At 39.8% G+C, this 27,954-nt stretch overlaps 2 long non-coding RNA genes across 3 annotated transcripts; one reads left to right on the forward strand and one right to left on the reverse strand.

Annotated features, from left to right (window-relative positions):
- Nucleotides 1-6,551: 6,551 nt before the first annotated feature.
- LOC138069204 (uncharacterized) lies at nucleotides 6,552-13,712 on the forward strand. The gene is made up of 3 exons (XR_011144024.1): nucleotides 6,552-6,690; nucleotides 6,835-6,927; nucleotides 13,106-13,712. It is a non-coding gene; the product is annotated as an uncharacterized lncRNA (long non-coding RNA).
- Nucleotides 13,713-15,977: 2,265 nt separating this feature from the next.
- LOC138069193 (uncharacterized) lies at nucleotides 15,978-27,919 on the reverse strand. Of its 2 annotated transcripts, none has more exons than XR_011144014.1 (3): nucleotides 21,165-21,438; nucleotides 16,892-17,185; nucleotides 15,978-16,776 (listed from the first exon to the last, which is right to left on the reverse strand). It is a non-coding gene; the product is annotated as an uncharacterized lncRNA (long non-coding RNA). The 2 variants fall into 2 exon arrangements; XR_011144010.1 differs by lacking the exon at nucleotides 21,165-21,438 and adding an exon at nucleotides 27,692-27,919 and having other exon boundaries at nucleotides 16,049-16,776.
- Between the last annotated feature and the right edge of the window lie 35 nt (nucleotides 27,920-27,954).

Below are 27,954 nucleotides of genomic sequence, written 5' to 3' on the forward strand. Positions count from 1 at the left end.
TTCAGTTTTTTTTTTTTTTTAATAGTGGTAGGAAATAACTGGAAAAAAAGAGAAAAACAGAGAGAGAAAGGAGAAGAGAAAGAATAAAGGAGAAAAGACATGGGGAAAAATAACTAAAATACTATACTATATTCAGAAACTTGAAATGATTTTTGCCTTGTTTAATTTAAATGGAGGGAAAATTTATTTAAGGCAGTTATTTTCAATGCTGTTTGCAAATCAAAAATTTACAGCTCTTAACTGTTAGCTACGACTCCCTTGGCTGAGATGCAGGGGTTTAAGTGAACCCATTTTACTGAGGATTGCATTGGGCTAGTAGCACGTACAACATGCATTGCAACCTCCTAGCACGCCGTTTGCACCTTCATCAGTACGGGGGGATAACTTATTAACACGCATTAACAAACCCAATTATAAAGCAATCATTCAGCCATATCTTCAGCCACAAGATTTATTTTGAAATGCCATTCAAGCTGCAACGGATTTGGGGGTCACTGCAGTGGAAAACACAGAATTCAGAAGTCGTAGTCATCGTAGTAAACCAAGAGCGTCCTATGAGTTTCCCTGTCCAGGGAAAAGCACCAACCAGCTCTGGTCTGATGTTTATAGGACAACTGTTTCTCAAACATTAAAAATCCTTTTTTCATGCAGCATTGCAAATACCTTCTATTATTTGTACGGGTTCAGATTTTTAGTCCATTATTATTCACAATATTTTCACAAAAATTCCTACTTGAAGGGTGGTTCAGTTTCCTTTTTAATTGCATTTGATTTCTCTTACTAGGATATCTGTGCCCTCACTTAATTAATATTAGCAACATAGCAAAAAATTTTTCCAAAGAGCTTCCAATCCAAACCAGTATGCAGAGTGGAAAAAGGGGTATTTAGCCCTGATTAAAGCATAGCTCACTGCTTTTGTAGAGTTAACTGAGCTCCAATGTGGAGCTTTTTTTGGTATTTGTAGGGGCAAAGCAGGACATGGTGCAAATCTCCAACTTGCCAGCGTGGAAGTGTGAACCTTGGGGCTTATTTTAGCATTTTTTGACACAACCAAGTGGGAGACAAGGAAAACTGGGAGTAAGGGCAGGAGCCACCGCTCAGAGTGGTCCAATCCAGGAAGTTGCCTTGCTGAGAATATTAAAGCCTGGAAAACTGCTTTCATCTATAGAAACTCCTACAAAGGCACTGACTGCCAAGGCTTCTGGCAGGTGCTGGCAGGGAGGCTGCTTCACTGCCTCTCCTCCCTTCCCCAGCACATGCAGCATGTGGTCACTCTTCTTCTTGCCCACTTTGAAAGACCTGGCTGCGAAAAGGCAAGGAAGTAAAGAGCTGAAGTGTCCTCTCCAGATGACATAAAGTGGAATAGAAGAGAGATTTGTGGGGACTTCACAGAATCACAGAATCACAGAATCACAGAATCGTTTAGGTTGGAAGGGACCTCTGGAGATCATCTAGTCCAACCTCCCTGCTCAAGCAGGGTCACCTAAAGCATATTGCCCAGGATCACATCCAGGCGGGTTTTGAATATCTCCAGCGAAGGAGACTCCACTACCTCTCTGGGCAACCTGTTCCAATGCTCTGTCACCCTCACAGTGAAGAAGTTTTTTCTCAGGTTCAGATGGAACTGCCTGTGGTTCAGTTTGTGCCCGTTGCCTCTTGTCCTGTCGCTGGGCACCAGGGAGAAGAGGCTGGCCTCATCCTCCTGACACTCCCCCTTCAGATACTTGTACACGTTGATGAGATCGCCTCTCAATCTTCTCTTCTCCAGGCTGAACAGGCCCAGCTCTTGCAGTCTTTCTTCATAGGAGACTTGGTGCAGGCCTCTTTACTTGACCACAGCCTTGCTTCTCAGCTGCAAAAGTTTCAGCTAAAGAACTCCCACCATTTGGGAGAACCCTGGTGCCTTGCTTTATCTCTGAACTTCTGAGTGATCTTCTGAGGCCTTCAGTATTTTGCAGCTCTCTGCTTTGATTGCATTTTTATCTATACGGAAAGAACAGAGAGAGCGTTAGCCATTCAAAATCTTAATTAATGAGAATGCATTTATTGCACATAATTGAGCTGCTGAGTAAATTTAAACAAATAGACCCTATTTGGAGACAGAGCAGAGAGCAAGAGAGCAAGAAACCAGACTAGATTAGAAAAACTGATCCATCAATTACCAGTTACTAAAATTAACTTTGTCAAATGTCAATATGCAGCTTTTCCCCTCTTGAGAACTGATGCTAGTGAAGCAGACTTACAAGATTAATCATCTATGAATACTTTTTTCTTGTTATCGTTGGATAAATTTCTAGTTCGTACTTCTATACTTTAGAAGAAGTTTAACTCCAGCAGATTGTTCACTAAAACAGATGCTGTTTATCACTTTCCTTGTCTTTTCCAAGCTGCTGTTGGTTTCACAGTCCATGAAGAATATTAGTTTTAAAAGCTTTGTCAAATAATTGTGGCTAAGACAACATCAGAACTTTGCAGGAGTGTATCAAAGTATATCCATTCATTGGCTCATATACTTGCCTCTTACTGTAGAAATCTATATTCATGCATGTTCCCTGTTTGCTTACTTAGAAATCTATAAATTATATCCATATCTGTCAGTCTGACAAATGTTTTAGCCAATATACCAAAGGAAAATTTGACCAGTAGGAGTTTAATGGTGAGTAGATATTGAAATACACAGCAAGAAATGCATTAACTGCTCCTTTTTAATGTTGACAACTGTTTTAAGCAACATACAGTGCTATAACTGGAAGGACACAATCTGTATCTTCCTTTATAATTACACACTATTCACAAAGGAAAATAGAATTAGGAAACTGAAGAGACCGATGGCTGCCTCTACAATTGATTGTACCATTTTGAGTTCTTCCACATTAACAGACTCTCTAAGTCAAACAGTAACATTCACACCAGCACACAAAGCAAGCAGTATTTTAGCCCCTAAGGGGGCTATGATTGCAACTGCATGCATCTGAACACAGCATCACTGCACTTGAGCATTCGGTGCCAATTATATTCAATTGGTATCCATGAAATCCCATTTTCTTGTGAATTCCACTAAGTTGGATGATGCTAAAGGAACCAAGGAAAAGAAAATTCCAAACAGCAATTATGTTCCGGGAGGTAGCAAGTAGAAACTATGGATTAAAGTATTTCCCACCCAAGGAGCGCCATCCTGTTGGACTTGCACTTAGATGTAACAGGCAATGGTAAGCACTGGACTGGGAAAATAGGTATGATCTGAAAATGTATTAGCTAAGATATGCTAAATTTTAAAGAATACTCAGCACTGAATACAGAAAAAAAAAAAATCACTAAAATCCACCAGTGATAGACCACAATCAGATTTGAAAAGTAATAAGCCATGTCCGCATACAGTGAAATGAAGGAATGACTCAAACACCAAGAGCCAGCTACAGTTGGTTAGTTGGATAATTAAGCAATTATTTAATTGCTAGCTAATTGGATAACAGCAGCAGAGAAAATGTAGCTGCCTGGGCATGGACCGCAACAGGAGTCTCCGAGCTGGTACTTTTCTAAGGAAAAGGAAGTTATTACATGTTCACTTATAGTTTTACCAAGATTATCTCAAGTAAAGCTAGAACAGATATGCCTCTCCATGGTATAATCAGGCTTTCCTTTTGCTATCCTCACCGAAGTGGGGTTAGTCAGTTAACGCCCTAGCTACCACAGTTGAAAGCACAGGAAAATCCTAAATGAAGGGGGATTTTTAGAACTTGGAACATTGTAAGATATAAAACATTGTTCAATATCACAAATATTTCTCATCACATTCTGAAATGCAGCACAGAAAAGCTGTTCGGGATGTTATGCCAAACGTAAGCATGGTTATGGAGTTGCTAACGATTGCCTTTGACAGCAAAACCACCTACTCTCCCACCAACACTATTATTCAACTCAGCCACTAAAGTCTGCTGGCATTTTATAGAACAAATAAATAGTTGTTGGCCCAAGGATCTTGTCAAATAATTTTAGATGAAATGAGTGACAGCAAGGTACAACGGCAGAGAAAGCAAGCTTGGGCCAGTGTTAAAAGTGGGTCTGTGATTATCCAGTCTGAACTGCTCTAACAAAGTGAGTGATGTTTAGTATATATATTAATTTTGATTTTGATGACAGAATTCTGAACAGTATTTTTTATTTACCTTTACTTTATAGTCTCAGCTGAAATCTGTTAGCATGCATAACATAAAGAAAGATCATAGGACTGCCAAATTTTCAAAGTATGTTCCAGAAAATTATCAGAAAGGAAACCATAGAGACATAGCAGAGTATCTAACATTATTCAAAGTAAAGTCCATAAATAGCTACTAAGAAGGAAAAAACTCTGAATTTTTTAGAAAACTTAAAAATTTAGAAGCTGTACAGCAACTTTTTGGTCACTTTCCTTTAAAAATCATCTTGTTAATGCAATGACCCCCCGTTCAGGATTATATGCAGTTTCCAGAAAGTCTTGAGATATCTAGGGCTTGAGGGGAGTCTGCATGGAGAAATCAACGCTCGCTAAGCCAGGATATGAAATTACACCAGAGTAGCTAATCTGCACCAATACTTAATGCAGACAGTGGTCCTCCTTTATGTACCTGAGGCAATTAAGTTAGAAGCATAGTTGCCTTAATTTCCCCATGTGAGGAATGGGTAGAAAGAAGTGTGTCCAGAAGGAGAGCCAGATGCTGAATGTATTGTACCATGCTGTTAAGATGCTTTTATCCCTCCACCGCCTTTGTAGGGAGCAACTAAACTGGGCTTACTTCAAAGAAAAATACTCTCCCTAAAAAGGGAATAAATAACTTCACCAAGAAGTCTCAATTCTACCAATAGGGTAGGACGCAGCTCACCTGCCTGTAGGTATTTGGAAGTGGAGTCTGATACAGAGATCATGAAGCTGAGGACAATACTGTCTCTTCACCATACTTTTTCGTGACATTAGTTAGTGCCCTTGGCAATGGGGTTGAGATCACACTGTGTGTTCTTCACATACAACTTCTAAAGGACCCTTCTATGGATTTCGACTTTCCTCGTGGCCTCTGTCACGTGTGAGCACATGGGTTTCCGATACAATAGTGTAACTGTGTCTCTTTTCTAATATTGCTTTGCATACTTTCCTTCTGTCCTTCAGAATAGCTTCAGCCTTAGAATGGGCCATATCTCATCTAACTTAATCATCTAAAAGGCTAATCATGTGGATGCCCTCTACATTCAGTGGCAGGTATATGCAGGACGAATCCTAAAATCATACAGTAAGCTAGGCAGAGGGGACTTCTGTAGGTCATCTAGTCCACCCCTCTGCACAAAGGACAGCTAAATTTGGTATTAGATGAGGTTGCTCAGGGTCTTCTTCCTGTCAAGTTTTGAAAATTTGGAAGGATGGGGATTTCATAATCCCATCCAACCTGCTCTAGTGCTTGCTTAGCCATAATTTTTCCCGCGTATATCCAAATCCCTCACTTATTTTTTCGCGTTTGTTTGCCACTGCCTTCCAGCATGAAGAGCTGATTCCATTCAAAGGGACGTGAAATATCAGCGCTCTCCTCTTGCTTTAGCAGAGTCAAGGTGATTTGCTAGTGAGCTGTGAAGATTTTCCTTTTCTCTCCTTCACTTGGACTAACATGACTATTGTGGTTTGTCATGAGTGTCTAGATTGTGGTTAGATGTGGAAATACAGTAATAGATGCTTTCACGCAAAGATGGAAGGTTGTGACATCAGTGTCAAACCAACTGTTTCAGCATTCCCCAGTGATGCATCAAAATGTCAAAATAGTGACAGAAGTTGAAAAGCATCTCTAACAGGGGAGGACCCTGAACACACCTTCCAAAGAAAGGAAAAGGCAAGGCACTTTCAGTTGTATTTTGAAACAGACAGTGTCCTCTTAACGGTATGCCACTGGTTCTGGTAATGTCTAGTTTAGAAGGGCAATCAACTGGGCAAGCAGCCATGTGTAAACTACATGTTTCTTTGTAGACAACTAATCAGTGGACACAAAATGTTGAAGTAATTAACAATTACATAATTTAAGCAAAATGGAAAAGGGTTCTGGAAGTACCAAATATTCTGGCAGAAAGAAACAGAATTAAGTAGCTGGCAGAATGAAGTAGAAGGAAAAATCAAAAGCACTTGCTAATTTATTAGTCATCTTCTAGGGATCTAAAGTACCTGTAATTTTACTGTTCTTTGTTTATACTGTGGAGCACAGTTATGGCCCAATGTGCCAGATGAAAGCATGTAATAATAATTAATCCTTGAACCACAGACTTTACAATATAATTAGCTACGACGAGCAAAGAAGGGAAGACTTGCTTTGGGGATATGTAATCTTACTTGGGGCTAGATGAAGACCTACCCCCACCCAGTTAGTTACAGATGCTAAGACACAGAGAATAAAATAATCTACTAAAGTTTACAGAACTTTGCAGAACTGATGCAGCAACTCCAGGAACTGAGCATATATGTCTGAGTCACACAATGTGTTTCAGACTGACTGTTATTTCCCTTTCTTCTTCTAGTGACTGTGTGTTCAGTGTGGGGCAAGAAGCTGAATTTTCTTTCTACTAAATATCCAGATGAGAAGAGTGTTGAAACTTTGAGATTCCTGCTCCCGGAGGAGATGTTTCCCGCCCAGACTGCTGAGGTGCCGATATGGGCAGCTGGAGAACCCAGAACAGCCAGAAGTGAATTTACTCTTTAAGAAATACCCCATGATTGAAATAGTTGCAAGTGTGTTTTGTGGGCTTTAAAATCCAAGATCTGGATTGAAGCCTGTGTTAACTATCTACGGAGTTGAACGTCCAAATAATGTCTCTTACCTTCGCTAGATTTGCTTCGGATGAGTCATGCTGAATCAGTACGGAAGTCAGAGACCTACTCAAGCAGAAGTGAAGTTAGTGTTCTGTATGGATAAAGTCCAGGTAATCATTTACCTTTTTTAGCTTAACACCAATAACCACGTGGGAAAAGCTGCAAGGGAGAAGATTCCATTAATAAAGCAATTTTTAATTTAATTAATATGCAATTTTTAAAAGAATTCCTTGATGCTATTGTATATATAGGTATCATTTGATATCAATTGCTACTTACAGCAATTAGCTCCATTAAACTTACAGCATCATCCATTACTATTCAACACTGACTTATATATAATGATAATATATATTCTGTAAATAATTATAATATTGCAGTTTACTCCTGACCACAGTCAGCTCTATAAAAAAATTCAAGACTTACATTTCAATCAAATTATCACATCTTCATTCTCCTTTTTAACTAAAAAAAAATGTGTTCAATAACTATGTTGTTAACAGGGTCATTACTAGACCAGTTCATCACTGTAATTCACTCATGCCAGCAAGCTTTTCAGGCCTACAGTGTTCCTCAGTGCATTTCTACAAAACTAAGATACGTCAATAAGGTCAACAATTGACTATTTCTCAAAATAGTCTTGCCAAAGTTAATGGCAAACCTCCTGCTAAGTTCAGCGGAGGAAGGCTGTTCTGGCAGCTAACAAGGCTAATCTTATACCTCTCAAACATGATGCAGGTAACTATATGCACCACTTTGCTACAGTTAGTCTTGCTAAATATGGGACACAGTTTTCAATGCTCAAGCACTTGAAATTCTATAACCTTTATTTTTTGAGATGTGACATCTCTCAAGTCCCTATTGAAAATTTTCATATCTAAAATGCAAGTGTTACTAGCTGATGCTATTTGCATTAGAGGTTGACTTATCCAGCCATAGAAGAGAGGAATCAAACACTTTATTTTATAAACTGTAAGAGCAAGGGTCTGGTGGACACATCAGGGGATGATTCACTGTGCAACCGTCTTCCACCGCTGAAAATATCAAAGGTCTGTTTTGAAAAGAGGCCACAGTGCTTTGTCTGTTTCTCAGGCACAAACTACTGAGAGATTAATTTTCTTCTATAAAGGTATAAAGTTCAAGTTGCTAAAATTAGCAATTTTTTCACCTGAGCCTCTTCTCTATGGTCCTATTCAAAGCAGTACCATTTGGTGTTTCAGTGCATGCTTCTTAAAATATAATGTTCCCTATTTAATGTGTCAAAAAACTATAGCTAATTATTCTCATAGCAAGGATAATCGTACCAATTATGATTCTTTAAAAAGAACGGTGGAAACAAAGAAGTAGAGATAAGATTTAACAATGACAAGACAAATTGGGGAGGCAGGGAAATCTCAAACATTGAAAACCTACAGTGCCTTCTTTTTTAAAGGAAAGAATAAAACTACAGCTTTATGAAAGAGATAAATTATCACTGTTCAATCTGCGGAATTATGGGGTTTTGAGAGGGTTTCTGTTGGTTTAGAATGAAGTCCATAGTTGTCCCTACTAGTTCAAGACCTAGATCTGTAGTATATAACATGGAACAGGATCTGTTGTCTATACAGCATCTAATTTAGGCTGATAGGTGACCGAATAGCCCAGGGTGCATAGCCCTGAAGGAGCCACCAAAGCAAGCACCAAATTTCTCAGCATAGTGTCTGAAGAGAAGCAGAGAATGAGAGGATTGTACATTCTACTGAAGTCAAGTATCTATTCCTATCCATTGGAGGAATATGAGGAACACAAGTATTGTTAAAAGACGATCCAAACCATCCAGATCAGATTTCTATCTCTATCGGTGCACAACGTGTACCAGCTTTTCCATCCATCTGGGACGCAGGCTGCACAGCCCCCTTTTGAGTACCAAAGTACTCGGGTGAACTTTTAACTTTGGCACTTTGAGAAGTACCAAAAAGAGCAGATCTGAAGCTCCGTGTGGAAAAAAACAATGGCAACAATGAAATTTGTACCTCCAATAGGGGTAAATAGTCTGAACACTCAACAGAAAAGTGGAAGATCTGGGTTTTCAGCCTCCAGGGTGAAGAGCTCTTCCCTCCCATATCACAGAGACCGCAGCAGGATGGGGGACACTGCTAGAGAGAAGCACTCTGTGCTCCTGCTGAAAATGACTCTTTATACTGGTAGAAAACAAGGATCAAGGAAACAGTGAGGAATTTTGCTCCTCTCCGCTTCCCTGCCAGACAAAACAGAGAATCCACTGGCCTTTCAACTCAGCCAGCAGTCTGTTCCTGAAGTTGTTACCTGAGGAGTAGGTAGCAGGTCTGGAAATAATGACTTTTATCACTTATTTGTGGGTATTGTTAATCACTTTAAATGGCTTCTCTACACATCAGTATTTCTCTGAACATAGTCACAACTTTGGACACAAAACCACAAAGCCCTTGGTTCTGATCTGAGTCACGCTGACAGCTTGATCATACCTACTGACACTTAAAAATGAATAATGCCATTGTACGATTGTCCTCTCTAACCCGACGAATTGAAAGGCACAGATTGAGTTCAAACAGGTGTCGCCCCGTTTTGCAAGTGCTGATAATAAAGTCACCGTGAAAGTTCTTGGCACAAAGGGAAACAAGTCAATATACACATCAGGACACTACAACAGGTAATATTTACCTCTATTGTAACTGGATATTTGAGCACTCTTGGAGAAATTGAATGTTCCTGCTGCCCTCTCTACCATGCTTGCTTTAAATCGTTCTCTCATCCAACTCTCCAGCTGTTTATCAAGCAGAGGACACAGAGTGGGTGTTAAGGAGACATTTTGGCATCAGGCTGAAGTGTGGCCCTTTCTGAGAGGTGTCACAGTGAGAGGTGCTGAGAGATGGGAAGAGAATAAAATCTTTTCAGCTCTCCTTCTCCCTTATTTCAAAATCCGTTTCTGAAATGTATTCTCTATTGCAGCCAGGCAACTTTGATATGAACAAGTGAAAATTATACCAAGGCTAGAGAAAGGAGTGGAGGGAATGAAAAGAAAACCTGTAAGCATAAAGGTTGCTGAGACATTTAGAAAAGCCTTGAAGAGCATGCTAGAAAGTTGCATTTTTGCTTAGCAAATTTTAAATAAAACACATGATTATGTAGCCACCTTAGCTTTAGAATGACTGTGGGTTTTTTTCCATAGCACTGTGGAATAAACACCTACTTAGCAACTACCCCAGGCTGTTAATCATGCTAGGGATTATTCCTTATCCCCACCTCCAATCACTGGTATTGTTTTGTTCCAGGAAGGCTGGGAAACTCCAGCAGACTGTCAATAGGGCTTGGACTTCATAACCAAAATACAGCTGCCTACTGCCTGAGCTAGACACACAGCGCTTGGAGCAATAGCAGGCTGTTCTCTGCTATGCAGAAAGCTGCGTAGCTGGCAGATGTGCTTTTACATTGAGAGATTCAGCGACGCACCACTGAGTTCTGGGGCTCATTCAAAAATATCGTTGGTTCCAGGATCCTTTTCTCATTTACACTATTCTACTCCACAAATCTCAGACCAATTTTTCCATTATATAAATCCAAAATGCTAGCCTGCGGCATGCCAGTTTGCTTTGAATTTCCTTAAGGTGGCTCTATAAGGCAAAGGGGAACCTGGGGCCCTAGTCAAGGTTCTGAGAACTTTATGGCAGCTTTCATCTCATCTCATATTAGCAATGTAAAAGTCTTGCATTATCTGTGCCAAAGGTCCAGGCTCTTTCTCTAGGGAATGGAAGTGGATGGCTACTTCCAGAAGGCAAATGACTCTGCTCATCATAGTCACCTATTTCAGGTTAAGAGGAATACTCTGGAAGCTGTCTCTTCCTCTCCATCAGTTGGAGAAGGACCAAATGGTTCCCTACTGGACACCTAAATTTAAGCTCCCATTGCAGCTAAATTAATTAAGAACATTGTGAGACCAAACCTAAAAGCCTTTTCTATATTGTAGCTGGTAAACAGTCCACCTGACAGCAAGGTTACATGCAGGTTACAGACACTTCGTCTTAACATTTTTTAAAAGCACTACTTTTTTTCCTATATCCTCTATGATACAGCTCAAGCTATCACAAGCCATTGTGCTCAAACAGTCCAGACAGCCAGATATTTTTGAATAGTTCAGTCACTGCTAAGACTATGCATGAATCTTACTTAAAAGCTCTCTTTGCAGGGTTCAGGAATGTCATTTTAGCCAGTTCAGCCAATAACAAGCCTCATATTCTGCCAGTAACGAGCCTATTTTGACTATGCTAATAGCTTAGCTGAACTACCTTAGGCTTGTTTTTGCATACTGTCATTTTGGGGCATCCAAGGGGGAATTAGGTAACTGGTGACTGAATCATCTAATGAGGCCATGGCAGGGAGAAACAGCCTAAATGGCCTTGTGGAAGCGTTCAGAGGTTCTCCTCAAGGATTTGAGTGATTAAACTGGAGGGGAGGCAAATTCTTTGCTTTTCCTACAGTAGAATAAGTGAGCTAAGAATTTGTTTTCCCTGATGTTCCCTAAATGCCATTCCCAGTGCTCCCTTATAAATGGCAAAGCATGAGGAACTGCGGACGTGTGAGACAGGAGTTTCAGGTCATTACTAACCCGGTCTACATGCAAAGTGCTGAGGTAGAAATTGAAAGTCCTATTGTACAACCTAGCCCCTTGAGACATTCGGTCTCCCAGGAGTCATTATTTTCTCTGTACAATCTATCGTTTCGTAAAGAATATTATATTTCAGCAGAAAAGTCAGATGTGTCCTCCCATAACTCTATGTGGCTGTTAGCTTACTGCTGAGTTAATACTTTGCTACATGAATAAAACTATCCAATAAAGAGAGAGCAGACTTGCAAAGAAACATGAGGGAAAATATAATTCACTGGCGCTCAGGGCTGAAAAAATGGTGAGCTTCTTTCCTTTTCTTTTTTCTTCCCTTTACCCTTACAAGTTGATGTGTATCCAAACAGCTTGAAAAGTACTTTGAAATCCAACTTTAGTCAGCTACGATGAAGACATAACAGGAGCTGATTTTTCCTTTGTGATGCTTTGTTTTCTTCTCCCTTTTATTCAGTATTCTCTTCAGCAGCAGCTGCAGGAGAGGAGCCAAGTATTTTTTCTTGCAACATTTTTCTTTCTTGGTGCAGTCAAAGATACATTTCTTCAGTTACACCGAGCAGTAGTCACTACCTATTGCTATTAACCCAAGCACAGCTAACGCGAATGCCCAGTTCTCCTAGACAGGGCTTTAACCAAACTACAAGCCTCGTTGAAACAAGGAAATACCATAGCACTTTGCCCATGATGGGACTCCATGTGCAGGTTAGAAGATGCTGCTTTTTGCTGAAAAGAAAAGCCAAATAACTTTTATTACAGAAAGCAATAAGTAACGCTACGTTTATTTTGCTTGCTTTTTTTTTTTTTTGATGAAAAATTTCCTTAAAACATCAATTTGAAATACTTTTTAAAGTACCATTTGCCTGAGGCTTTTCACCCCTTCTCATGATTTTGTCTCTTGCACTGAAAACTGAGTAAAAGGAAGAGGAAAAAGGGGAAGTGGGGGGAGCTCTGGCATCTTTCAGTAGCAAATTGACTTCAAACATCTAAGTAAGTAAAGTCTCAACAATAAGGTTTTTTAAGATGCCCTTTCAGGCATGTAAAAATATATACCCCAAAAACGTCTATCAGCTCTTAAATGCAGCATGTACTATCCAACTCTACAGTCTTAGCTGTACTGCACGTTGCAAGGGCACCGTCCTTCCAGCCAGCTTCTGTCAGCAGGTTCCCTCTATAGTCGCTGAAGAAAGACTAGCTTCTTCGGACTGCAGTTCAGATCAGGTCCCTGGCTGAAATGCCTTGAATCATCCTCTGAAGGAAGCTAATGGTATCCATTGACTAGCCAGTCAGAAGGAGACTAACTAGCTAAACTATATTAGTCAAAATGCCTAAAGCTGGTGCTGTGAACTCTCCTCTTCTTCCCTGTCTTTATATCTACTTCCTTTCCAGTTGACTGCAAATTTACTTTAAAGAGATATATGCATACCCCAAAAGATGAGTTTGAAGCAAAACACATCTGTTATGTGCTAATCTCAGAACACTTTCTCAAACATTTAGTTTATTAATCCAGGAGGTGAAGGAACAGTTGCCCCTTTCCCTTGTTTAAACAGATAAAGAGGCTGAAGCAGAGCCATGAGCTGCGTTAGCAGCTGAGAGAGTGTTCCCAGTAACTTTGCATCGCAAGCCGCAGAGCTCAAACATCCACACTTCCTTCCTAGGCAATCTGCACTCACTGCAAACTGCATCTCCCCTGTGCACCAGGTCCCCACCATCTCCATGAAGAAGCATCTTAGATCATCGTTTCTTTCTGATATGACTGCGAAGACTGAAGGAAATAGAAGAGCCAGAAGTACTTGATCATTCACACAGCAAAAAAAAGGCACCTCCCAGAATACTGATAGGTAATATCTGCTAGTTTTCCCAGAGCAGATAGGGGGTTGTTCTCAGACCCGGCATATGGCAATGGAAACAGCTGTTGGAATACAACCAAGGTCATAATTTTGCATACAGTCCCATCATGTATGAGCAGAAGAACAGGAAAGGTACTTGGAACTAGTTCATCCTGACCTGTAAAACTATTACTCCTTAAGCTGAGCTCACCATTCCCTCCGCTCTGTGCAAAGGAAAGAGCAGCTACATCTTAGCTCTCTGACACAGGAAAGTTGCATAGAAGATCACAAAATGAACAAGAAGGGAAAGGTCGAGATGAACAACTAAGGCACTAACCACCCTTGAATCTCTAATTCCGCAGTGGCCAAATAATCCAGCAAGTCTCTATTGATTAAATTTGAGCACTGGTTGAATACTTCCCTCCTGTTCAAGAAATGGGCCTTTTATAACACTCTGTAACTTCCTTGGCCCGAGTAGCTACTGCCTACTTTATCAAATAAAATCCTTTTTCCTCAGCATTCCTGTTTAATCTCTGTGATAAGAACCTATTTTCTTTTATGTAGTCCCATAGAACGTGTGACACCATCTTCTGAGCTATGGTGATAACAAGTTGAAACCCTAGTGTCATTATCTGAATGTCAAGATCTGTTTCTGGTCCATTTACTTCTCTCGGGGGATGTGGGTTTGCAAATGTTGTACTGGGGTGACTGCTGTAAGAGAAATCTCTGGTGCAAAGTCGATAAGTAGCATTGAATTGTGCATCACCCAAGCAGAACACTGGAAGCCTCAGGAACTGCTTCTCATGATGCATGTGTGACTATTCAAGAACATGGGTATTCATGCCAGAATTTGATATGAAAATAAAAGATTTTCCTTAACTAATTAGAAATCTTGTTTACTGTAATTTGACAAGTGGACATATATGACTAATACTGATTTTAAAAAAAAAAAAAGAAAAGAAAACAGGTCTCGCGTTCCAAGCAAAGAACACGATCAGAAGGCAGCATTTTTATATTGCCCCAGAAGACACAAGTCAATTAGGAAAGACAATTCTCCAAAGATAATCTCTTTAGACAGTCCTTTGATCCTACCAACCACAGTACTAAAGTCCCTGTTAGAAGGGCTTACCTGCTTTGGTGACCCATGAGTGATTTTTTTTTTCCAGACTTTGTCTGCAACTTCATCTGTTAAATGCAGGGGAATATCAAGCATTCTCCCTAAAGAAGATATTTTAAGTGGGTTTTGAAATTTTCTTTACTTCTCTTTCATTCTTTCTTAAAATGAATATTCCATTTAAAGGGCACAGGCAGGACCCATCAGGGTCCTGGAAGTAAGAAACTATCTATAAAAGAAAATGTAGGTAATGCAGTCCAGTGGAGTGAGGTGTAGGAGAAAGAGCTCTGCTACAGTGCTCTGAGGTTTGAGATGAGAAGTTAAATCTATATTATAGATTCTGACATGCTTAATAGGCAGATGTGGTTGTCTTTCCCACTTACATGTTATGCTAAACTACTTTTCCATAAACAGCTATTCTTAAGAAGGAAAATTTGCAAAGTCACAAAAGTAAGCTAGGCAACAAGTGTCACAAGTTGAGTAACAAGGTAAAACGTGTGGTACCTCAGGGATCTCCATTGGGATCTGTCCTCTTTAACCTCTTCATCAAGGATCTGGAGGTGGCAATGGAGTGCACTCTCATCAAACTTGCAGCTGGCATCAAATCGGGGACCAATCAATACTTTCAAGGGGAAGGCTGCCATTCAGGAGGATCAGGAACCTCAGGAAATTCAACAGAGTAAATGCAAAGTCCTATGCCTTAGATGGACTACCACCTGCATAGCTGGGGAGCAGTTCTGCTGAAAATGACCCTGGGGTTCCTGGTGGGTAGCAAGCTGAACACAAGCCAGGCGTGTGTCCTGGCAGCAAAGAAAGCCAACACTGTCCTGGGTTGCTAATACAGGACCGGAGCCAGGAGATCAAGGGAAGTGATTATTCTCCTCTAACTAGCAGTTATTAGTTTACATGCACAATAGTGCATTCGGTTTTAGTCCCCCCCATAAAGAAAGAGGTTGATAAATTGGAGCGAGTTCAGTGGCGAGCCACCAACGCAGCTGAGGTCTACAGCACTTGCTCTGTGAGGAAAGACTAAGGAAACTGGGCTTGTTCAGCTGGAGAAGAGATGGCTTTAGGAAGACTAGTAGAAACCTGCCAGTAACTACAAGGCCATTGAGAAGACAAAGCCAAGCTGTTCAGTGTTACATGGTGGGAAGACCAGAGATAGCGGGCATAAGCTAGAAAGAGGTTTAGACACCAGCAAGTGCTTTTCCTCCATGAGGACAGTCAGGCAGTGGCCAGGTTGCCCAGAGAGACTGTGCAGTCTTTGTCCGCGGAGTTTTTCAAGACCTGACTAACTAAAGCTCTGAACTACCTCGTCATATCTCATAGGGGCAGCAGTGAAGTAGATACCTCCTGAGGTCTCTATTGATTCTGTCCAACCTGTATTATCCTATGGCCCTAGCATTGAAGTTTAGTGGTAATTGATCAACTTTTTAAATTTATGAATGAAATCAAGTGAGAAATCCTTTACAGGCACTTTCTATTCCTGTGTTCTTTGCCAACATATTTAATAATGTCACCCATTAGATTGCCATTCTGCCAGTGATGAGGTGATTTTTTTGGAAAAAAGAAACAGAAGAGCACAAAAATTATTCATACTCTTTAATACAGTGTTAATACAATAGATCTGTGCAGAGAACCATGTGTTTCTTCAAAATTAAAGTTAATATTAATGCACCAGTTCGGCAAAGCACTTTAACCGCATCTTTAATTTCTATTCTTTACAGTTTGTCTACTAAATTTAAGCATTTATGTCTTCCTTTTTCTGATCGACCTAAAGGGTTCATGCATTTATATATTTTTAATAGATTGTAAACACCTACTTAAAAGTTGAACAAATACTTGACAGCCTTCCTGTACTGAGATTTTCTCCAATATGAAAATGTAATTATCATTCCTCTGATTTGTGGATTAGGTGTTATTTCATTTTATTTTTATAGTTACGTGCAAAATTACCCACCATTAGTGTGTAAGTAAAAAACTTTGAAATTATATGGCTATAGCATAAAATGTAATGGTACTAAAATTATTAGTTTTAATTTTGAACAAATTTTAAAAGCAAAAGTATCTGGTGCTATTTTATCCCTTTGGCAGGCTACGTGGTGGCATGGGCCACAGTCGGTACACTTTGCTTGTGTATTAGGCACACCCTGGCCACGGGAATTCCTTGCTAACTGAGATGAGGATGTGCACCACTGCTGTACCTCGTAATTTTGGTCCCTATTTGTACCCATGCGGGTATATACTAGTACATACTGCAGTTTACATCCCCTCCTCATGGTCGTTGCTGGAAGAAATACAGATAAAGCATCTCCTTTGGTGGAAATCCAGCTGTTCTGACATGGACGTGCGGTCTGGGACAGCATGGGACCATAGGAAGGCAGGCCTGAAAGACATAGCTGAAAATTATTTGAATTATCTTCAGTCTGCATAACAAAGGAAAATGCTGATGAGAAAAAAATGCCCTCCAAAGCATTGGCCAGAGCTGTTATTTCACTCACAGCTGAGAAGATGTAATTGTCAAGGTCAAATAGAGGCTGAAGGTGCTCCTGGCCTCATCTTGGGATGTCCCCTGATTAATTGTTGTTCTTAAAGCATCAGCAGCCAGAATTGACTTGCTCCTTCGTTATCAATTTAGGAGACTGTATTCTTCATGTTCTGACATGACCGTGGTGACATCTCATTTGAGGTCTACAAATTACAGCACAGTAGGCTACAGTCGTGGCTGACCATAAAAGACACAGAGAATATCTCTGTGATTGAGTGCATGGCTCCTTCATTACAGTGAAATAGTCCTGTAAAGACAAAACAGTGCTTTGGAATTGGGCAAGGAACAGATTAAAATCATTGTTTCTGCAAAAATGTGCATACACTTACAAAGATAAGAAAAGTTACATAAAAGAAATGAATGACTCTCAGAAGTGTCAGTTAACAAATGACAAACAAATGCAAAAATGCTATGCAAAATTATAATATCTGAGAATCTTACACTATTTCTTTAGGATAATCTGAAAGCAAAAAAAAAAAAAAAACCTTAAAACTGAGTAAAGTAGAATGAGGCGTCTTAGTCCTGGAATACTTAAAAAAATCACTTCCAGTATTAATACCTGTTGATATGACAAGAAAAAGGTTTTCTGAATATTGGTTATGTGCAACATTGAACAGTATGTGTTAATATTAATTGCTATTTTCACTATTATTCTCTTGATGTTCTAGGAAAGTTCAAGTGAAGGACTAGCAACAATTTTTAACTTACATTCATATGCAAATTAATTTTCTATGTATCGCCATGCATTTTCATAGTGTAAACCTCATCTTTTATGCTCGTTCCATCAAAGAAAGATGCAATATTGTGTGCCTGAGGTATCTACTCAAACTTTGTGACCCAGTTCAAGCTTTATGAATCAAGTACACACAGCGAACATCATAAATGCGGATCGTATTCCTCCATGACAGCAACTAGTTTGCAGTTCAGCTGTATATATGGAAAAGTTGGGGCTTTTTCTTCATGTACATCAGTTAACATTTACCCTTACTCAGCTGCATTTCACAGTGTGCTACCCTCTGATCCTCACATATTGTACGTTACTTGTATCATACTGCTAAAATGTACTGAGTTATACAGCTGGAGGTCAAGGTAAGGCTTCAGTTTAGTTTTTAGGCTGTATCACAGCATTCAGATCTTAGATGTCCCACAGATCTTCTCTGTGAAGTGTTTTCCTGTGTTTTTTTTCCTTCAGAGAAACTGCAGTATCAGAACCTCAGTGTCTCTGGAATTAAACCTTTAATTCTTTGTATCTGTTCCCTATGTATGAAATATAATATTATTCTGCACCAGGAATAACACTTTTCTCATGAAGAACAGAGGCTGTAAAGACAAATTCATTCACGCTTTTTAGGCACCTCATGCAGGATTCAGCTCACCCTGCTTTAAACGTCTACAAAATAATTGCTTATACCTGAACTAGTTTTTTTGACTCCTAGAGTCCAGGGACAGAAATAGACATTTGTAGGACCTGATTCATCTTATCCTGAGATAGATGTCCAAAATAGGTCAGATGAAACATCTATTTAAAGTGCCTGCTCTCTCTATTGACTATAAAAGAAGTCCTGATGCAGACTGGACCATACAGCTCAGATGTAGACATCTACAGCGCCAGATATGTCTACACAGTGTGATGAATCTCACATCCTGATTACATTATGATCGTTGCTTCAATTCCTACTCGGAAATCTATTGGAAATTTTATGCAATATATATGTCTTTGGGCTATAACCTAATCAATATATTAATAACTGCACCTTTTATAATTAGTAAGATTATTTCTTAAGGCTATAAGGGCATATTTTTGCCTTAAATTAATGCTGTAAGGGTATATTTTTGCCTCAAATTAAGATTTGAGGTCTATTGTGAACTGTAGAAATTCTGAAAGTGTCATGGCTGTATGCAGCATCATGATACACAGGGTGCATAGACATTTGTTTGACAAATTCTGAAGAAAATAACACAAGCACAAGTAGAGAACCACATAACTGCCTTTTCCACAAATTGTATGATTACGTCAGGATTTAATATAAATTGTTAAAAATAGCTCAAGACACCAAGGACAAACAAGGCAATACAGAGGTAAAGAGTGATAAAGTGTATATCAAAATGGTAACAGGTTATGACAGAGAAAAGCTCCTTGTCTCTCACCTAAGCCAAAGGGTAGAAAAATACAGTTTCAGGGCCTAAAAGTATTTAAAATTTCAGAAGTAGAAAATGGTGGTAAGTAATACCTAAATGACTAAATAACAAAAAAGGTTATTTGTAGGCGATAGAAAGAAGGGCGATAGATACCTACCTGACCTTTATGAAAGATGCTAGCCTAATGTTGCCATCGTTTTTCGTACAGCTAATCCAATAGCAGTGAAAATTTCTACATTTACTTCGGATAAAAGTTGGCTAGATTGTAGAAATGAATCTTTCATGGCAAAAGAATGACCAATACTGTTAAGAAGATGTTTCTGAGAAAGAGCTAAAGGAATCTTCTAAATTTTCCAAAAACATGTCTTGCTCATAGTTCATGAAATTGGGTTCAGTAGGCCTGGAGCTTGGAATGACACTATCTTCTCTCAGGTTAAAACTAATAAGGTGAGAAAGAGTTTTAATATCTGTTCTTAAGACTGAGATTGAATTCTGGTATAACAAAAGACAGAATTCTGGGAAGACAGAAAATATTCATTTAATTCAAAATATAAGTATGCTAACAAAACAGATCTAAGTCATGGAGGGTTAAATTCAGAAATGCATCAATCTTCAGCAGATAAGCAAAGGTAGGGCTCAGGTTCAACGCGTGAAGAGAATTGTTATGGGTGAGGAAAACATAATGCTCTTAACAATGAGCTATAATGAATTGAATGGGATATAAATGATGAATCATTTCCCAGAAGGTAACTTTACACTACCTAAAAAAGCTGGAAATGTTAGGGTCTAGAAGAAAGTTGTTTTATTTTCACCTGCTCAGGCTCAAACACTGTCATCTCCCCATGCCCCAGGTGCTATTTAGGGCCCACTCCCATAGGCCATCGGCACTTGGTCGAGAGTCCTCTGCAGCCAGTTCTTTCAGCCAGCTTTAATTTAATCTGACTCAGTAGAAATAGCCTTTAAAATCACAGCTATTTTCCAAACTGCCTCCAGTAAGTTCCAGGAAGCAGCACAAGGAAGGAGCAGTGCTCCTATGTGCCTTCTGCAAAGCCGCTTTCTTCCACCCCAGATGGTGGGGCTGCACTGTGAACTGTGACACCACATACACCTAGTTTAAGGCATGTGTGTGTACGCATCTAAGTCCTACAGGCACGAACACTGATGACTGAAAGTAGCAATTTCTTTTCTCCGGAAAATTGTGGTTTAACCTCTTCCTGTGAAAATATACTTCTCCCATAATTTATCCTAGGAAGGAAGCCCTGGTCCCAAGCTTTGTGTCCTGCAGATTTCTGGGCTGCCGGCTCCCTGTGGACGGAAGGAGAACCAGAAGCTTGAATGTTGCAGGAGCAACAGCTACACTGCAAAACTTAAAAGTTCTGCCTTCCTGCTCTGCCTTTCAGGAGACTGCAAACCCTTGAGAGTAGCAATCTGGAAGCCTTTTTGATGCCTTACCTCTTTCTCTCAGTGTGTCACCAGAGCTCTTGCTTTCTATTTCAAAATATACAAGAAGAACTTTTCCCTTTCCTCCATGTCTGGGAAATAAATTACTCCTCAATTGATTACAAGGGTTTCAATGAGGAATCAGAAACTAGAGATTAGTCGTCTTTGTCTAATATGAAGTCACAGAGATACCTTTGCTTTCAGGCTTAAACTCATCACTGGTTCTCCATTGCCCTAGATGCCAAACTCAGCCTTCCAGGCCTGACATTCATGCCTGCTCACCCTTCTGCTCCATTTTGCACCTCCTTCTTTATTAATCGTAAGATCCACAGTACATGCCCAAGGAACTATGCAGACATTCCCTGTTGATAAGCATATCCCATATAGCCTAAGCCCAAACGAGGATGAAAATATGCTTAAAAGAGCAGGTGCAGTTCTTGAATGGAAAGCAGGAAGAAGCAGAACTCGATATAACTGTGACTATTCTCTTTCAGTTCCACCTCCCCCCCCTAAAAAACACGGTCTAGCAGTTTAGGGAGGAAAGGCTAATTCCTTTAAAACTATTTATCTTTTAAAGTAATAACATATCCTCAGAAATAAAACTGCTTTCTGTGTGAACTTAAAGTCTGTGAAAGATTTCAACTCACCACCCCTGAGACTAAGGTGCTCTGTGATCACCCACGAGCATGGGCAACAAAAGCATCTGCAGCACCCAGCTCCCTCATGGGGCCTCGCTTCCCACTTGAAGAGGCTGCTCTGAGAGCTGACGCTGTCTGTTCCCCAAGACCACGCAGTCGTGATCAGCCTTCCGGCTGTAACCGTTTTGGGGTGGTAAAGTGCCCAGCTGAAAGTGAGCTGAAGCCCATTTCACACGCACTACAGAAAAGGCATCAGAGAGGAAAAGCTGGAGGTCACCACCAGCTTGAGGTCACCACCAGCTTGGATGTATCAACCATTCTCACTTCCTGAGCCTTGCAGCTACTCCAGTGCTCTTGCTGCCTTTCTAAAGACAGTTTTGGCACGGAAGGAACTGACTGTGTTCTATTATTTCCAGCTAAAAGGAGTCATCCACGACAGTAAGACTTTATCTTTCATGGCTATGCCTCAGCAGCAAAATTGCTTGAGGAGATCAGAAAAAAAAAGGGGAAAAAAAATGAAGCGGAGAATGAGGAAGAAGAGGAGGAAGCAGATATGACTGTGGTGACTGCTTTGACTCTAATTATCTCTCAAGCCTGTTGGCGTAGCTCGGAGGGAAGCATCTGTGTGAACTTGCGGAACTTAAATAATGTTAAACGGCATCTTTTATATAGCTTGGTCAGTTGCAAAGGGGAAAAAAAGAGCTTCTAGTTTTTACTTTCCATTTCAGTCCTTCACGTTGCCCTCAGCAGTTTTTGAAACTCAACGGCACTGCACTTCAGGTAACAACTCCCCAAAAAATAAATATATATTCTGATAACTAGAATGGCTGTTTTTTAATAGTTGCCTACAACCTTCGAAGATTGCCACAAGTTATTAAAAAATATTTTTGGCCTCCTTTTAATATATACCCACTCCTGGGACAGTGCTCTTGTAATATACTGAATAAGAAGTACTAACAACTGCCTTCAAAGTGTTGGCTTCCATAAAGACAAAAGGAAATACTCTCAGCTTACTTAAGCTGTCACATCCCATGGGCTGACGTCATTTTAGGTTAGCTGCGCCTCTAATATTATCGTTTCTTCTAGGCATGACTTTGACTGTTTTGATTTTTTCTTATACAGAAGGAGAAGCCCTCAGGGGCCTAAACTGAGATGCCTTAAGCAGCCTGATTTTCCAATGGAGAGGAGAGCACCCTCCATCTTCTGAACACTAGACCTCTTTAAGATGTTTGTATACTATGTGGACATGCATAAATTAGAGATATCTAAATTTTCTATTTTTTGCTAAATAAAGTCAAGAAAACTCCCATTTTCTATACATATTGGCAAGGATTTATAAAGACTGCGATTGTAAAGCCATTTCTGAAATAAAATTAATTTTTTTTCTGTATATCCATCACGAGCGTGTTAGCAACAAATGAGAATTTACCTTTTCATATTTTTCTTTATTTTTAAAGCACAAGGAAATTCATGAGGGAGAGCAGAGGGAGAAAGAGTATATGAACAAGTATCTACATAGCAGATATCACCTCCAGACACGTTCGTACAAGATAACGAGGTGACCCCACTGCCACTTTTCTTCTGAGCTGAAAGGGAGGTTACATTTTTGCACACTTAAAATAAATGTCTGCCTTCTGTGGGGAAAAAAAAAAAAGGAAAAAGAAAAAAGGTGTTGCTCAAGGGAAGCTATCAGTACTTGAGAGAACCATAATCCTCACCATCTGCTACCACAGAGACAGAACAACTATTCACAGCTTTTGTTGCAGTCCTCAGGCTGCAATTGTACTGCAACTGAGGGTTGTCACAGTAGACCTGAGCAATTTTATATCTTTACTGCTTATTCCCCTGCCTACTGCTGCCTCTCTTTCTCCCTGCTCTGCCCATTTTTTTACTGTAATAGGCAAAATGAGGGCAGGAAAGGGATTGTGTCTTTCTGATCTCTAGGCTGCCTACTGCCACCAACAGAAAGATGAAATATGTATTGTATTTTGGGCCTATAGGAGATGTCCCCTAGGCTGAGATTCATTTCATTTAATTATAGTCATCTAAACAGTATCCGGTCTACAGTAACTATCTAGGCTCCTCCTATAGACAGTAAAGAAGAGACAGTTCCAAGGGGCGATTCATCCTATCCTCCGCTGGTATTAATCCTAAAACAGGTGCTGTGTAAAATGAATTGTCGTCTGGAGTTCTTCGTCTCTATTAACGATAAAAGGAGCACAATATCCAATTTAGAACAGATACCTGGATGGGATTTGCCCAAGCAAATGCAGATATCACCAGTGCAGATGTCCGCATCTGAACCAATCATGTAGACTTCTTTTACAGCCAATGGGAAGAAAAGGGACTTCTGATTCATCTCCTCCCTTTGTAGATACATTAAAACTGAAATATTATAATTATTTCTCTCCACTAATGACAATAATTAACTCAGATGTAGACCTTTCTGTGTAGATTTATACAGTTAAAAGAGGTGAATTGTGTTCCTAACATCCAGAGGGCTAAAATTAAGTGTTTGTGCCTTAATGACTAACCTATATGATTACAAATCACGCTTTGTGAACAGTTCCACCAGCTTCAAGAGGTTAGTCCCCTCGGCCAGGCAACCATGGACCAACACAGTCACTTTCAGTTTCTGGGCTATGTTACATGCTCTCCAGAGCAGCACGCTGTGAATCAAAGACCAAGACTACTCCTTTCTCTCTTACACCATTGTAGAGACTCAACTATCCCTTAGAAGTCTCTGTTTCATTGAAAGAGAAAGGAGCAGACTTTAATGCTAGAAGTAAAACGTCTGTGTGTAACTGGAACTGTCTGCAAATGTGCATACTGAGTTCATGGCATTTAATTTTCATAGACTCATCGGCTTGTAGCAAATATATTACGTGAGTCACACCTTTCTGAGGACATTTATTCACCACAACATTCATTTTAATAGATACTACTTCCTGATACCATTAAAACACAGGAGTCTTTACCTCATTGGCATTTCAGCATTGGATTGAGTTTTATCTCAATGAGCTCTCTAAACAGAGTTGAATGTATGGGAGGATAGTTCTTCAGCCTTATTTCATTGCATGTTTTATAGTTAATTACTAGGACAAAACACTAAATAAGAGCACAAATGGTATTACAGGTTAAAATAGAAGCTTCAGTGGCAGATATAGCTTTATTAAAAAAGCACAAGTTAAATGCTAAGAACTCATTCATAATAAAAAGCGATTTCCCAAGTATTATGTGCTATCTCCATTATGGTTAAACATCATAAATTAGCAGTGCACATTCCGATTCCAATGTCTTGTGTTCTCCAGTATTCTTAAAAATCAGTGGAATCAAAAGTCCGCTAGCGCTTCAGTGGAAGTAATAGAAGACAATTTAATTGACAGAAATGTGTTTTAGATAATACCTCTTATCTTCAGGCAACACATTTTATTACCTGAAACTTCATTACTGTGCAGAAAAAAAGGAGAAAGAGAAACATATGTTTACTCGTAGTGAATCATACATTTAAAACGATAACAGAATTGATTTCAGAATTTTTTATTTTTACTGTAGATATCATGAACTATATGCTGAAATACAAAAACCTAGAAATTTCTGGTACACTTTCATATTTTCTGGCAAAAGAGAAATAATGTTCTGTGGAGAGTGATATTTTTGCATTGTTATAACACACAGTGTTTTCCTAAGATCAAATCTAAAAGGAAACCTGCTCCTATATCATCCACTGCAGTGCTTCTGTCAGATCTCATAGTTACATTTGCAGGTTCAGTGTTTCAGTGGGAATCCCCAACAGAATAGTAAGGAAGTAGTGATGTTGTTTCTCATGTACAAGCATTGTGTGTGAAGTCTGCTCTGAGAATAATAGGGTGACACCAGCCATTTTGAGCCCCTGTTATCAGTGGGGAACAAACTGAAAAATCTGAACCTTCTCCCAGTGAGCATCCACAGACTTTTGTCATCTGCTTCAGTGGGAATAAAATGAGGCCCCGTTTCTGGTGCTCCAGGATTGTCTGCTATGAAACAGTCTTTTAGCGTTCCACATCAGTGCAGATGAGTATAGCTTGATAGGGATGCAGGATTAGATGGCATGCTGATGATCAGAAAGAATGAAAATAAGCATCTCCACAACCTAAAAGCAGCCCTTTTTACTTCTTGCAGTCTAGTAGTTCTCATGGAAAATACCTAGGAGTCTTCAGAGTGTTTAAGTCAGGTAAATCATATTACTGATCTCCACAAATCATCAGAAAAGTTGAGTCCAAAATGAATAATCCAGTTACTAAAACTATAAGGCAGTAACACTCTATTTTGGGTCTAACGAGTGGCAGCTTGAATAAACAAGCTGCAATCTCCAATCCACAGATGTATTCAAGAGCCTAAGTCGCACCGAGATCAGCAGAAGGTAGGTCCTTCTTACCGGACCTATTATGGATATGGATCTAAGGGATCTAAGCGAGTAGACCTAAGTGAATAGATCTAAGTGGTGCAGGCAAGCCACTGACAGTCACAAAGGTGTTAACTGACTTTCTTCCAGAACTGTAAACACAACACAACCCACCTGATATGGAAAAAAAAAAATTAAAAAACAGTGAAATCGTTGCAAATAATGCTTACAAGTGCACAAAAAGCAGAAGTGACCTAGATTGCTCGGTCAGCTGAGCGGAAGTAAAAAATATGGATAGCAGCATGGACACAGGTCTAGGATAAAGAGTATAAAGTTTGCATATGAGTATTGAATCTGGTATTGGGAAGCAGTAACTCCGGGAGCGCAGCAAAGAGTCGTCTGTAAGAAAGCCCTGGTTGTGCTGTTGCGGTTAAAAGATTGGTGTGATCCATGAACTGATAGAAGGAAACATAGAATAAAAATAGAGAGGCCACATTTCTTTTATTTGACACAAGTGTAAATTCCACTCGACTACCAGCTCTAGCATCCATATATAGATAAAAAAAAAAAAAAGATGTTGAGAGGCTGTAGAAGGTTTAGAAAAGAAACAGTGATGTCATGAAAAGATTGAAAAATAATAAGAAATTGAATTCCTATCGTTATACTATATTTACTCCTCTGCTTACAGTGCCCTTGAGCTAGATGATTCCAGGAGCTGTCTGAAGACCAGTATGCTCCTAAGACACAACTATTTGCATTATTAAACATGTTGGCAATTTGGGTTGGATCCAAGTTGCTTACAAGCTCTGTTTGGGTTTTTTTGTGTGATCAGGACCCTTCTGGAATGGATTGCAGGCACTCTCTCTGCCTGATACGGGATTTTGCCACAGCAGTTGAGGCACAATACTGTGAGAGGTACATGAAAGCAGAGAGTATACTCTACATTTTCCTTTTGCATTTCCCTCGTGATTCAGTTTATATGCAGCTCAAATGCGTTTTTATGTATAAACACTGAGAACTATCTGCCCATTTGATCTCAAGCTCTGTCTCAAGGAGCTCTCAAAACACAATATGTCTAAAGAAAATGGATTTAATTGCCCCTCAGAGTGCCTGCTTCCATTTGGCATCGACAACTAATGGAGGTTGGGCATTGAACTTGCAGGCAGTGCAGTTAGGAGAAATGAATCCTACCTATGGTGATCAGTTCAATTTTATTTTGTTTCAGGTTCATTTCTATATTTCTAATTTGTAACATTAATTTCTCTTCTATTTTTCTTATATTAAGAGAGGCTGGGGTTTTTTTCAAGTGAAAAATCAGGATATTTATATAATTATTGGCTTAAGAGTTTAACTATGTTTCATAGCCTTTTTTTTTTCTTTCTGCGAATATGTTTCTGTAAACATATGGAAGCAGTCTTCTCATCTCTCACACGCTTTAGTAGTCCATTCTTACTACCTACATCCTGATTTCATCATCTTCGAAGAGACGCACTATTTGTAGAGCATTATTATTGGGATAACAGAAAAACATGGGTTGATGGATAAACAAATAAGTAGCAATAAAATGCTAGCCTTGCAAAGCACTGTACAAACATCAACTAATTCTCTTTGCAGCAGCCTTATGCAGCTGTTAAATTCCCATTTTGCAGATGGAAGTGCTAAGGCAAAAAGCGGTCAAGTAATTTATACTATGCTGGGACATTGATTCAGCCAGAATTTTGAGGGAGATCCACTTGAATCTTTCCTTAGAGCGCTTCTGCAAAGGCACCAGAAGGCTCTGTAAGCTCTAGAGCTAGTTTTTTAGGATAGAAACTAGAGGCATCTAAATGCATAATTTTTTTTTTCTTTTGTGAAGAAAACCCAGACTGGGACAGAATAGAAATGTATGGATTTATAACTAAACCTGTCCTTGCAGAGTGGGTTCTTTCTTTCAGGTCTGTCCTGGCAGCTGTTAGCAGCTCACTTGCAGCAGATCCTAGCCAGTCCTTCTGGGTTCCTAAGAAAAGTCTTCTCCTGTCTCTTCACCTTCACCCCTAAGGCCTCCTTGACAGCGTGCACCTTGTTTCTCCCAGCAGCCCGCATCCAAACGACCCCTCTTTCTGCCACTTGCCTGAAGAAGTCTTTCTCCCTCGTCCCCTGAACACTTACTTACATTCATTGAAGACCCAGACTTAGTCCCGCCGAGGCTTCTGGCCACAGTGAGGATAAAGCCAACAGGCAGCTTTCGCCTTTGCAGTTTCTCCATGACCTTTTAAAAGAGCATAATGCAAGCAGACAAATAAACCCAACACTATCCATCATGCGAGGCTGCAAATTCTGCTAGTCCGCTCCACCTCGGGAGGAAGAGATAAGGGAGGTTGCTCCTCAAAAAGCCTGTAAGCTTTTCTTCGGTATAAGCTGGGAATGTTTTACTGT

This window comes from Struthio camelus, chromosome 1, assembly GCF_040807025.1.
Source record: "Struthio camelus isolate bStrCam1 chromosome 1, bStrCam1.hap1, whole genome shotgun sequence".
Lineage (NCBI taxonomy): Eukaryota > Metazoa > Chordata > Aves > Struthioniformes > Struthionidae > Struthio > Struthio camelus.